This window comes from Thunnus albacares, chromosome 8 (genome assembly GCF_914725855.1).
Source record: "Thunnus albacares chromosome 8, fThuAlb1.1, whole genome shotgun sequence".
Classification (NCBI taxonomy): Eukaryota; Metazoa; Chordata; class Actinopteri; order Scombriformes; family Scombridae; genus Thunnus; species Thunnus albacares.
Genome location: NC_058113.1, coordinates 16555735 through 16568615, shown reverse-complemented (window position 1 = coordinate 16568615; position 12881 = coordinate 16555735). Strand labels below are relative to the sequence as shown.

General features: G+C 41.4%; 1 protein-coding gene and 1 long non-coding RNA gene across 5 annotated transcripts in view; one reads left to right on the top strand and one right to left on the bottom strand.

Annotated features, from left to right (window-relative positions):
* The window catches only part of fhod3b (formin homology 2 domain containing 3b), a 104421-nt gene that overhangs the window by 34917 nt on the left and 56623 nt on the right, over positions 1 to 12881 (top strand). The gene's annotated exons all lie outside the window — the stretch shown is intronic.
* LOC122986776 lies at positions 1902 to 8111 on the bottom strand. Its single transcript, XR_006404370.1, has 2 exons — positions 6452 to 8111; positions 1902 to 2102 (listed from the first exon to the last, which is right to left on the bottom strand). It is a non-coding gene; the product is annotated as an uncharacterized LOC122986776 (long non-coding RNA).

Below are 12881 nucleotides of genomic sequence, written 5' to 3'. Positions count from 1 at the left end.
TCAGGTTTAGTTTATTTGAATAATGGACTTTGGCTGACTTGAGGCTCATGAATTATTTACAGTAGCTCCAAATCACATACACAGTATTGATGCTGACAGAAAATTGCAGAATGTAGCATCAGCACTGTTGACTTGCAGTGAAACAGGTCCAGGGTTGAATCCCATCCCAGGCTGACCGCTGCCTTTCTGCTCTCCCTGTGTTTGTGTGGGTTTCCTCTGGAAGCAGATATTTGGGTCAGATGAATGGGAAACTCTAAACTACTCACAGGTGTGAATGTGAGTGTAGCTTTCTTTGTCTGTAGCCTTGTGTTGGACCAGAGACCTGTCCACAGTGTTTCCCTGCCTCTCACCAAGTGCATTCTGGGATAGGCTTCAGTCCTTACTGATCCTGAACCGGATAAGCAGGTATAGAAGGAAATGGATGGATTACAGTGACCCCGGTTGTCTCCTTGGCTGCCAACCGGGGTCAGTCTGAGATGGAAGCAGGAGCAGGAGAGCAGCTCGGAGCCTCAGTCTCTGACTTTTGTTTGATATCTAGTGTCAGGAAAAAATGTTGCAGACAATGGACATCAACATATCGCTCACTAAGTAGTGAGCATGCATTAGCTCAGACAGCTAACTTGGCTTGTTTATGTTACGTGAACGTCGATTTTTTCCCCATCGACCAATTGATTGGTTGACGAGTAGGTAGAATTTCAGTCGACCAAGATTTTCTTTGTTTCTTCTCAGGACACAGCATTGGTTTAAAGCACTTCTAATTTAACTGTTGTAAAGAAAATAACTGTTGAATCTTTTCACATCGTTTCATGGTATGTCTTTATTTTTTGCACCAAATTATGGCGAGTAGTATCGATAAGAGTATCGATAACTATCGGTATCGATAAGCAGTACCAGTATCGATAAAATCCTAACGTTACCCATCCCTAGCAAACACAATACATCTACATTATTATTATGGCAATGGAGCCACAACTATACCCTCCATGAAAGGTTTGCAGAATTATCCCTCACTATCAGTAAACAGAGAAGAGGGAAGCAGGCATGTTGAAGAGTTTTAGGTCCAGGGATCAGACATTTGCCTGTACCAGCTCTCTGCTTGGCAGTATGGATAAACAGTGGAGGACTCAGTCTGACCTCACTGTCAAACAGACTGATACGGATCCCCTCAAACAGTAAGCACTTCCAGCCTACACTGTCGCCACCACCCTAACCACACCTCATTCCCTCCTCTTTTTTCAGACTCATATCTAATGTTTCTTTCTCAAATCAAATAATGATGATATAATTTTTCCCAATACTGCACAACAGCATGCACCACTGTTAAATGATCATTTTGCTGCTTACATTGGCCTCTTTTTATATCTGCTAAATGTATAGACAAGAATAAGGCGCCAACAAACACCAGTTCAAATAAAAATCTCACCATGGATCTGCTAATTACAGTTGAGGGTTTGTTGGCTGGTGTGACAGAGTGGGTCACAGTGGCCCTGTGAACCATGCCTGCAGCTGTCACACACATGCAGACTTCACTTTTCTCCTTCTCATTCCCTACTGATGTGGCCCAGTCAGCCCAGGGACAAATAGGCCCAGACATGGAAGACATTAAGACAAGCTAAAAACAACATGCTAAGTACAGACTTGCCCTCCCGCAATGCAAACACAAAGCATTTGCTCAGCTGCAATTATACACATTTTGACATGGACAGCAGGGGAGACAGCTTTCTTTATATTCATGTAAATGCTTGTTTCAGGGAAAGTCACAAGATATAGAGACGTTTTTTGGCTTCAAGTTGCTGTGTTAATATGAATTTGAAAGGGTAAAAAAAACAGTTTATAAAGGTCAATGATTAACCATGTGTTGTGGTTTGCAGTGTGAACCCAAATGCAGACACAGACAAAAGTGACAGTGAATGAAATAAGGCTTTATTGCCAGGGAAGTGGGGGCATGGAGGTGGATGGAGTGGAGATGAAGCAGGCTGAGGCAGAGGACTGGAGGGCTGAGAGGTGTTAGGGAGAATGGCAAGGGCTGGCAGAAGGGAGCAGGTGGTGATGGGCCAGAGAGCGGGCAAGCTGGCAGGCAGGTGAGTGATGGTCCAGGAGCACTAGAGAGAGAGACAGTAGTTAGCAAAAATCCAAACTTGGAGAAATTACGGTATCTAAGTGAGAGGCCTGAAGTGTACGCCACCACTTGAGTAGAAACAACTATCTGGCGATGAGTGGATGAAGAGCCGGGGTATATATACACTGCAAGCTGATGAACTGATGAGCGTCAGGTGAGCAGACTGGGAGAGGTGATGAGCTGGAAGCCAGGAGAGCCACGCCCAGGCCAACACAAACACCCACACAAACAAACACAGAGAGAGAGACAGACAGGGGAACACTGGAAACACAGGGAAGGGGAGGAACCGGGAAATACTAGGGAATCTTTAGGTACCATAACACCATGAAGATATGGGAGGGGATTCAGTGCACAATATGTTACTGTTGAAATCTTCTTTTGGCTGTTCCCGATAGGGGTTGCCACAGCAGATCATCCGTTTCCATCTCTTCCTGTCCTCTGCATCTTCCTCTATGGCGCCAACCACCTACATGTCTTCCGTCATCTCCTCTCTGGCCTTCCTCTTTTCCTCTTGTTTAGCTACTCCATCTTCAGCATCCCAATATAACCAGCATCTCTCCTCCGCACATATCCAAACCATCTCCCTCTAATGTACTCATTCCTAATCCTGTCCATCCTTGTCACTCCCACTGAAAATCTTAGCATTTTCAACTCTGCCACCTCCAGCTCTGTCTCCTGTCTTTTCGTCAGTGCCAGCGCCTCCAAACCATACAACACAGCTGGTCTCACTACCCTCTTGTGACCTTCCCTTTCACTCTTGCTGGTACCTTTCTGTCTCAGATCACTCCTGACACTCTTCTCCACCCACTCCACCCTGCCTGTCTCTTCTTAACCTCTCTTCCGCACTCCCTGTTACTTTGAACAGTTGACCCCAAGTATTTAAACTCATCCACCTTCACCACCTCTACTCGTTGCATCCTCACCATTCGCTGTCCTCCCTCCCATTCATGCACATGTATTCTGTCTTGCGCCTACTGACTTTCATTCCTCTTCTCTCCAGTGCATACCTCCACTTCTTCAGGCTCTCCTCAACCTGCCCCCTACTCTCACTACAGATCACAATGTCATCCGCTTCATAGTCCACAGACACTCCCGCCTGACCTCGTCCATCAACCTGTCCATCACCATTGCAAACAAGAAAGGGCTCATAGCCGATCTTTGTAATCCCACCATTGCATTTGTACTGCTCTTTCCTGGCATGAAACCATACTGCTGCTCACTAATCATCACCTCTCCCCTCAACCTAGCTTCTACTACTCTTTCCCATAACTTTATGCTGTTGCTGATTAACTTAATACCTCTGTAGTTACTATAGCTCTGCACATCACCCTTATGTTACTGTAGAAATCAAATTTCAATAAAGTACATGGTTTACAATTTTCCAATTAATTGCATTCAGGCTACATAGAAAGAGGGGACACATGCAAGCCAGCCTCTTCAAATGAGTCTCTCAAATTAAAACCCAGCAGTCTCAGGATTGCTCCTGACCCTTCTCTAGTTTCAGATCACATTTTAAGTCTGTGACCTTTGTAAATAGAGCTATTCTTAAACACCTGAATTCAGGGTGCCAAATTAACTTTTTTGTCCCCCAGCCAAATGACTAATGAATGTTCAAATTTTACCAGCCACTCAGTAGATTAGCATTGTTTTTTGTTTTTGGCTGGTGAGTGAAGCAATTCTACCAGCCACTTGCATATTTTACCAACATGTGGCCGGTGCTAATTTTGTGCCCTGCCTGAATTGCTTCTAAATCAGACAGACCAGTCATTTGACATGATGTAGCACTTATGTGGCTGCAGAACACATTTTGCCAGTATAAGATTATCAGGCCTACGCAGTGCATCAAATCAGAATTGGAAACTGTACAATTCTCTCTCAACATTTGGTGTGATGTCTCTTTGGGAAAAGCCTTGGCTGTCTCACTAAGAAGCTGAATCAAGCTGTTTAAATCAAACCTTTACAGTGATGAGAATAAGATGTGGGGGGCACAAGAACTCACTGACATGACTGGTAACAAATGACTAACTGTTGCGCTGGGCTTGGGGGGGGGGGGTTTCCCCCTGCAGATCCTCAAACATAGTGTATTTTCTTAAAGGAGACAATTAGCTCTTGATGAGGCAGTCGGGCACTAGGAGCTGTTGATATCAGGGAGTCAAAGGTCACTTTTTGAAGCGGAAAAGCCAGTGGCATGGACCTGCTTCTCCAGTGGGAAAACATTACCAGGCTTTTTCTTATTTGTGTGTTGAGTCTATTTGAATTGGTACAAGATGCTGATAAGTTGTTCATTGTTAATATATTTGTGACACATTCAGTTCACAGTTCAAAGCGAGGGGATCATTGTCCCCCCAAATATCCAAAGAATAAGTCATAACATGTTTCAGATTCAGTGGAAGTTGGTCTGGTTATACTTCCAGTAAATGGTGGTTTGTGGTTAAGAGTATTGACTTTTATATGAGGGCTTGAGAGGATAATTAGATGTTTATCGGTGAATGTGTACTATTCAAAGTTTATTTTGCCCGCCATCTTTTGAAGTAAAAGTCAGTGACATTTTCATATGTAAAATGTCCATTTGTATCCTCTCCAGCAGAGTGACTCTGGGGATGGCAATGTCAGTCGGTTGATCAGATCGGTCAATCACTTTGATCCACTCACTTTACTTGCGCCATAGAATTATTGTTCTGCACGTGGGATTAAGTGGATTATTAAAATATTTTGATAGTAATTGTTTGGGTCACGGAGCATATTCTTCATATGCCTACATGCACCAAACTGTAACGTCCATACCGTGATGGTTTGCAACAAATACATGTACCATTACACCCCTAGTAAACATCATACCAGCTAAACGTCATCATGTTAACATTGTCATTGTGAACATGTTAGCATGCTGACATTAGAGTTTACCTCAAAGCATCGCTATGACTAAGTAACACGATATAACTACCACTGAATGGTAGTTTCACTCTCAGAATGAAACCTTACTGTGTGTATTTGCTAAATTTCATCTTTCCCCATTCTGTGGTGCACAGGAATTGATAAGCTTTACAACTCTGCCAGCACCAAAAGCACTTTGTGTTGAATTAACAGAAGAAAAAACTGAATAGTTAACATGACCAACAAAGGGAAGACATAGAAAAGACCAGGAGCTTGCTACAGAAATCAAAACAAAGATGCTGAAGCCCTGCATGGCTACACTGTTTGATTACAAAATGATCTCTGGGAAGTTCAACACAAACACCACAGCAATGGTGCTACTCATCAGACTTTTTTGAAGACGCCATCTTACAAATCACAGCTTTATCTACAGCAGGCACTGAGATCTGAACATTTAATGAAGCCAATTTTAAAATATTTTTGAGTATTTGATTTTACTAGTTAGTCTACAACTTGTGTTGACTGGTAGTTATTCTCGGTGGTATACTCTAGCACAGTTATCAAACCGCCCCTCTGTCTAATCACGGAAAATTTAGAAAAGCGATAATACAATTCAAAATCAAATCCTCCCTACCCTGTGATCAAACATATCAACAACAATCCACTTGAATGAGACCAAATAAAATAGCACAGCCATTATCCTGACATGTAAACAAACATGTCTGTTTCCCCCTCTGGATCCCATTAGGAATGTTTCAATGTTTGTTTTAGTCATTGAGCGAAATGTGTTCTTTCTTCCTCTTCATACTTCAATAGTATGCAAATCATAGCATTCATTCACAAGCCGCCATTGTTCTCAATCCAAACACAGCTTGTGTTTGTAAGTCTGTAATTGTGTGGTATATTCTGCACTGCTTATCTAACCTCCCCTCTTTCTAATCATGTAATATTTAGAATATATAGAGGTTACGTTGTCCGCTGGTTAAATCCCGTGGCTTTTACAGAGAGTGCAATGGCCGGTTTGAGGCCTTTATGGAATCCAGCTGGCTTAGACCAGCATTTCCAAAGTTCCACACTTGTCTGAACCAGATCAGAGCCAAACATAGTCCAGTCAGACACCCACTACAGCCTTGAGGACAGTGAGGGCTTTTGGAGAACATGGACACATTTATACAGATTAAACACTGGGACCGTATTATTGTTTTCATTCCAATATCAGATACTAGTCCTACTTTTTAACAACTTCTAATAACTCCTTGCGTCTTGTCCCCTGAAGCTGTCCATCTGTGCATCAATAACACTACTAAACCAGATCATTGCAGTGGACACCTAATCAGAGCCCATGCGTGTAGTTACTGTTGGTACCTATTTGCTAACAGCTAATATTAGCTCCTTGCTATTACTTTTAATTCTGTGAACCAGCAGTAATTTTTCTCTCCATAGCATGCCTCCACTTACCACAGTGGAATCTGAGCTGTCCAGTCTGAGATCCGAACTCCATTCCATTGAGAACCTCCTGTACGATGTCCAATCCCTGCTCCTCTTCCTCTTTGGATGTGCTGCAGCTGGACATTCCCTGTAGCTCTGGGAGTCAAAAGTGACACGCCTGGCCCATCCGTTGTCCATCCTTTCTTTTGGGTGTCCGTTGTGAATAGGGGGAGAAGGATTTATTTTCCTCTGTTCTCACCAGACGAGGATAACGACCCTGTCCTGGTGTCAAACTTCTTTGCTCCACTTGAAAAGTGAACTGAGCTAGTGGCTACACGTACACCAACTGCTCCAGAGAAGCCTGTCCCAGTCCACTCCAACACAACGAGAAAGCCTTGACTTCCTCGACGACCCTGGTATCCCATGGGAAACATTGCTGATACCTTTCCCCTCCTCCTTTCTCCAATTTTGAGTGCGCTCCTGCTCGCCTCTAGCTTCTGATCCACCTGCACAACAGAGCACTGGACACTGCTGTGGCTAGTGGCAATGTCATCTTCAGCGGCGCTATCCCTCTGTCTTCATTACTAGGTGAAAATCTGTCAGTTAATTCTGTTGTCTCTGAAGCTGCTCTAACTGATGTGGCTAATGACAATCAGCTACTTCTTTCATCCAAACTCTCCGTCTACAATGGGGGCTGTAGGGACAGGCAACCTGAAATCCTTATTATTGGTGATTCCATCATCAAATCTGTTGAACTCCCAGGTGCTATTACCTACTGTCTTCCTGGTAGCGAAGTTGCAGACATTATCGAACTGTCACCAATGCTCACAGACCTCCATCCCTCAGCTCATACACTAATTGTTCATGTGGGCACCATTGACATCATGGATAAACAATCAGTCAAACTCCGTAACCACCTATAGACACAGCTGCTCCGCTAATTCTACAATAAGAGCAACCTTAGTTTCTGTTCCACCCACTCCAAAAACAAAATCAGAAATATTTTCATCTCAGCATCAATTACACCCTGCAACTGTGTCTACTTCTGAATCCATCTACAGCATTTCAGCTGTGTTTAGTCTACTTAATGTGAGGTCCCTTGCAAACAAGTCTTTTTTTATGCCAAGATTTTATTATGACTAACAATATTGATTTCTTATTCATCACTGAGTTCTTGTTGAGCCCTGGATACTTTGCCCCACTAACTGAGGCATGCTCCCCTAACTACTCCTGTTTTAATCAACCCAGGCTGTCTGGCCGTGGAGGTTGGGTAGCTATCATTTTTAATAACCACTACAAATGTTCCCCTGTCTCTCTTAATATTTTTTCTTCTTTTGAATCTCTGTGTTTTCTTTTAAATGCCCAGCATCCTATACTGTGTGTTTTAGTCTATAGGAGACCTAAGGCTAACACTGGTTTTAATCAAGATTTTTTTTAAATTTCATTTATTATGGCCAAATATGATAGAGTTCTTATCCTTGGTGATTTTAATGTGATCACCCCTCCAAGTCTTGTTTAACTGCTTATTTTATTAATCTCTTTGAGTCTTTTAATCTTGAACAATTTTAAAAATCCAACTCATAATAAGGGACATACTCTTGACCTTGTGTTTCTCTAAATAGTAAACTAATATTGAACTGCTAGATTTTAATGTCTCTTATCACAAGGCTGGGATTTTCCATACCTTGCTCCCATTTCCTGCTCATAAGCCATCTACCTGTACCCGCTCTCAGTCTTTACATTCCAGGTCAGCTAGCAATTTTCGCAAAAAATTCTTAGCTGCTTCTGACAGTAATACCCTTAATCAGATGGGTCTCTCTGTCAGTGATCTACTAGATAATTTTAATAGAACATGTCAGACTTTCCTTGATGACATCACCCTTATCAAGATGAAACAAGCAAAACATAACCCTCTTGACCAGTTTCAAACTTACCTTTTTTATCTAAAATATTTGAAAAGTCTGTTGCCTCTCAATCCCACATATGAATAACTAGTATTTTTGAGAAATAATGCACACAGCACACAAACAGCTCTTATTAAGGTTACCAAAGACTTACTGTTCACTGCTGACTCTGGTGCTTGGACCAAGATATCCTTTTAAACTGCCTGGAAAACTGTTGGCATTAAGGACACTGCTCTTGCCTGGTTTCGCTCCTACCTCTTTGACAGATCTTTCTCTGTTGTAATAGGAGAATTCTCCCCATCCCCTGCCGCCCTCTCATGTGATGTTCCCCAGGGGTCAATTCTTGGTTCTGTATTATTTTCCATTTATATGCTTCCTTTGGGTCAGATCATCCGTAGCTATAATATTAATTTCCACTGTTATGCAGACGACACGCAACTTTATGTTCCACTTACTGGTAGTGACATAGACAAACTTTCTGATGTTATGGTTTGTCTGTCTGATATCAAATCTGAGGTCCTTTTATTCGGTCCCCCTAACCTGACCGGTGCCTTGAAAAAGAATCTTGGCAACCTGTCCTCCAATGTTAAGCATTCCGCCTGCAATTTGGGTGTCATCTTTGACTCTGAGCTTTGTTTTGACTACAAATCACCAAGGTAGTAAAACCATGCTTTCTCCAAATTAGGAACATTGCAAAAGTTAAACATTTTTTAACTCAAGCGGACCTTGAAAAAGTCATCCATGAATTCATCTCGTCACGACTGGATTATTGTAATTCCCTGTATTCGGGGCTCAGCCAAAAGCCATGTCCTGTCTCCAGCTCGTTCAAATCTTGGCCAGAACAAATTGTTAGACAAGACCATATCGCTCTTATCCTTACAACGCTACACTGGCCACCTGTTAGGTATAGAATGTAAACTTTTACTAATTACGTATAAAGCCCTACATGGCCTTGCTCTTACCTATATCATAGATTTACTTGCGCCCTGTGAGCCTAGCTGCTGCCTGTGCTCCTCAAATAGGACCCTCCTAAGTGTTCCCACAGTCCGCCTCATTACAAAAGGAAACTGGGCGTTTTCCATTAGAGCCCTGCAGCTGTGGAACTCCCTACCTGACAAACTTAAGTCAGTAAACTCAGTGGCTTCTTTTTTTATGGTAAATCTGTTGTTTGTCAAGTTTCTATCCCTTTTTATCACTGTTATTTCACTTGTTTGATTATACATTTTGTTTTATCAGGTCTTATTTTCTATATTTTATTTATGTTTTTGTTGTTTTTATCCTGACTGTGTGTACTATTCTATCTTCTGTATAGCACTTTATAACTGTGGTTTGAAAGTTGCTATACAAATAGAGTTTTTTATTATTATTATTATTATTACTATTGTTACATGGTGAGGATCGTTCCTGGAATTTGGAGTAATATTCGTTTTTAAATGTGAAAGTTGATCTGAATCTGTGAAATTACACCATCCATTAGGCCTGTGATTCAGCAGGTGGTGAATGTGAAATTGTAACCCCATCATTGCTGCACACACACAATCCTGTCCCTGCCCGTGGTAAAGTTCTTTAACTTTCCAACAATCCTTAGCAGGTGTGGCAAAATGTTAGTTGAACCTCACCCCTGTTCTATACTGACCAACCTCTGTTAATCTTTGTCACAAAATACCACCCTCTCCATGTGGGTCAAACCTATTTTTTGGACTATTATTTCTCACAGAGGATCTAAAAATAATAAATAATACAGTATATGACACTTTTACACTTGGAGACATTTATTAGGCTTTCTAAACTTAACTGCAGTTACCTTTGGTCCAACTGTACTACATATAAACACACAAAGTAGCTGGATAAAAAGTTGGATATTAAAGAAAGCATGCAGTTTAAAATGCATTCACTTATATACATCTTACTCCAACTATGAAATGCAGTATATAGTGTAGATGTGTTAATGAGAACACCTTTTTTGTCAAGTTCTTCTTGTCTTCTGCAGCAGCGCTCAGGAGCTTTATGCTGTGATTGAGCGTAACCACTACCAGGTGTGCTTGAAAAGGTTTTGGTGAAACTGGCACAGGGTCAAGACAGGGTGGAAGTAGGAGGGGTGAGTACCAGAGGAATGGAGTTGCTTAATGTGAAAACATCAAACAGCCTGAATCTGGTACCAGAGTGTTAGGCTAAGGTGTCTGAACTTGTTATGGTGTGATCGTGCAGGGCTGTTGCCTGTTGCCTTGTCTCACGCAGACCCAGAAAGCCCCCCCAAAAAACTTGTATTTTTTCTCTGCCGTTTTTTGGAGGCAAAGGGTGAACGAAGGAACGAGCATATATGTGGGTCGTGTGAAGTTGTATATTATTTTCAAGACCTGGCTCTTAAATCTGGCTGATTTTTAAGGGTAGGCAATGGTCAATCGAGATTAAAGACAAATGAGGTAAGTTTTAAGATTTACAATCCATCGTGGTCTCTGTACAACTAGCCCAGTGGGGCAAAAAAAAAAAAAAATCTCTCTACCATGAAGTCTTATATTTTTAAAAGGCATCAGGGCTACACCCCACAGTACACCCACAACCTCATGCAAACCATACTGCAAAGGTATGTGTGGTCATTAACAGTCCAAACCCGGCCACTTTTGTTGATTATTTTAGCCAAGTTATTTTTTCTTTAACAATTGTCCAGTGAATTTGTTCTGAAGACATTACTATATGCACAACAACACAATGCAGCCAATTTGGGAAGATAGGAGGGTTATGTATCTTGAACCTAATTGGCAGCAACATCAATCCCTTGATTTTTCTTTGTTTCCAAAGAGCTTACCCCCAAGAACTTTTTTTTACTGGTAAAGAGTGTAAATAAAAGCACTTCTGAATTTACATTTAACATGAATTAATAAAAAATAAGGGTTGAATATACACAGAAAAGCAGCCTATAAAACAGTTATGTACAACTTCGTATGTGCACATCTGCCAACATATTGATACTGCTATATTTGTGATAAGCCAATATCAGCCAGACAGTATTTTGGTTAGACATTGCACTTTTTTCCCCTTGAAAGAGTAGAATGAAATTACCAACACCAAATGCCACCACACTGACCAAAATTATGCAAGAGCTTTTTTTTTTTCCCCCCCACTTTAGTTTCCATAGATGTAGATGCAGCCATGCGTAAAGCTTACCCCCTGCTAAGCAGAGAGCAAGGTCCTTCTCTCATTTTTTTCTCTGGCTTTATTACACTGGCCTCCTGTCTTGGTGGGATAGTTAAACCTGTTAACTCTGCTCTACACAGTGGTGCTTGGAAAAAAAACACCAGACAGAGACCTCTAGGGGCTGGGTTGGTAAAAACACATCAGTTGTGAACTATTACTACTAAGGTATAACTGAGTCACTGGTGTTTTGAGAGGAAGAATTCATTTCATTCTTAACTTTTCAATTGAGGTTTTGAAGAATAAGTTCTCTTTCACTGTATTTACTGTAACATATTTAGTTCCCACTCCCATATGTCAGTACTTTTCCTTTTAAAGAATGCCAGGAATCTCTTATCTCTATCATCCTAGGAGACACACAAACAGCCAATCTTCACATAAAGACACAAGTAATAGTCCTGCAGAGGTTGTGTTAAAAAAAGAATTAAGACTTGGCAAAATACAGCAATAAGCTAATTAAAAGGTATATCAGATTGTGTCAGTAGTGTGAGAAAGGTTGTTTTAGCCATTAGTGTTGGAGTCTAATGTGTCATTAGCTGGAAAATAAACAAGAGTGGCAAAGGTAAACCACTCACTGTGTGTCTTGTCATGGTTGATAATGTCAGATTCATACACTTAGCAGAAAGCTACATTAATCTAGAATTAGTTTTTGAATAACTCACTTATTGGAATAACAAGCCATGCCGTATTATCACTGCATGTCACTCTTACAAAATGAATATGGAGACTCTCTTATCCTATGGCATGTGGTTCCTCCCTAAATAATTTGAGTGTTGGGCTGTGCACACCTCTTGTCATCCTCATACCATGAATATCTTTCATTACTTTGAGGTATGTTTTGTTCACATTGTTTTTCATAGCTTTAGACCATAATCTTGGCTATATCTCTCCCTTTTTTCCATTGCACGCTCTGTGATATGATGGCTGGCTTTGGCTAAATAAGGTAAGAGAACACTTTACATTCTTTCTTGCCAAAAGACGACTGATCCTCTGTAGTGCTGCGAGCCAGAACGCCTTTTTATCCTATCAGAAATTGAGGGTGCTTTAGGTGTGCCAGCCAATCCCTCTCCACCTTGACACTGTCATGCTGTAGGGATGCATGACTGGCTCCTAATGGTGGTTTTCAAAAATCTCTGAGTGTGATTTACTGTATATTGCAAGGGCATGTTTGTTGAAAGCCAGGTATGTCTCTCTACAAAATGGGCAGCAGTTGCTGGTAAAGCAGACCTTCTCTCATTTCACTTTTCATTGAGGCAGTAATTTTTCCCCTTTGTTTTGTATTGGAGATACGGGGTGTGTTTCATTTCCCAAGCATGCATATTTTTCAAAATAGTCATTCTGGGAATACATTGGTTGGGTTGTCA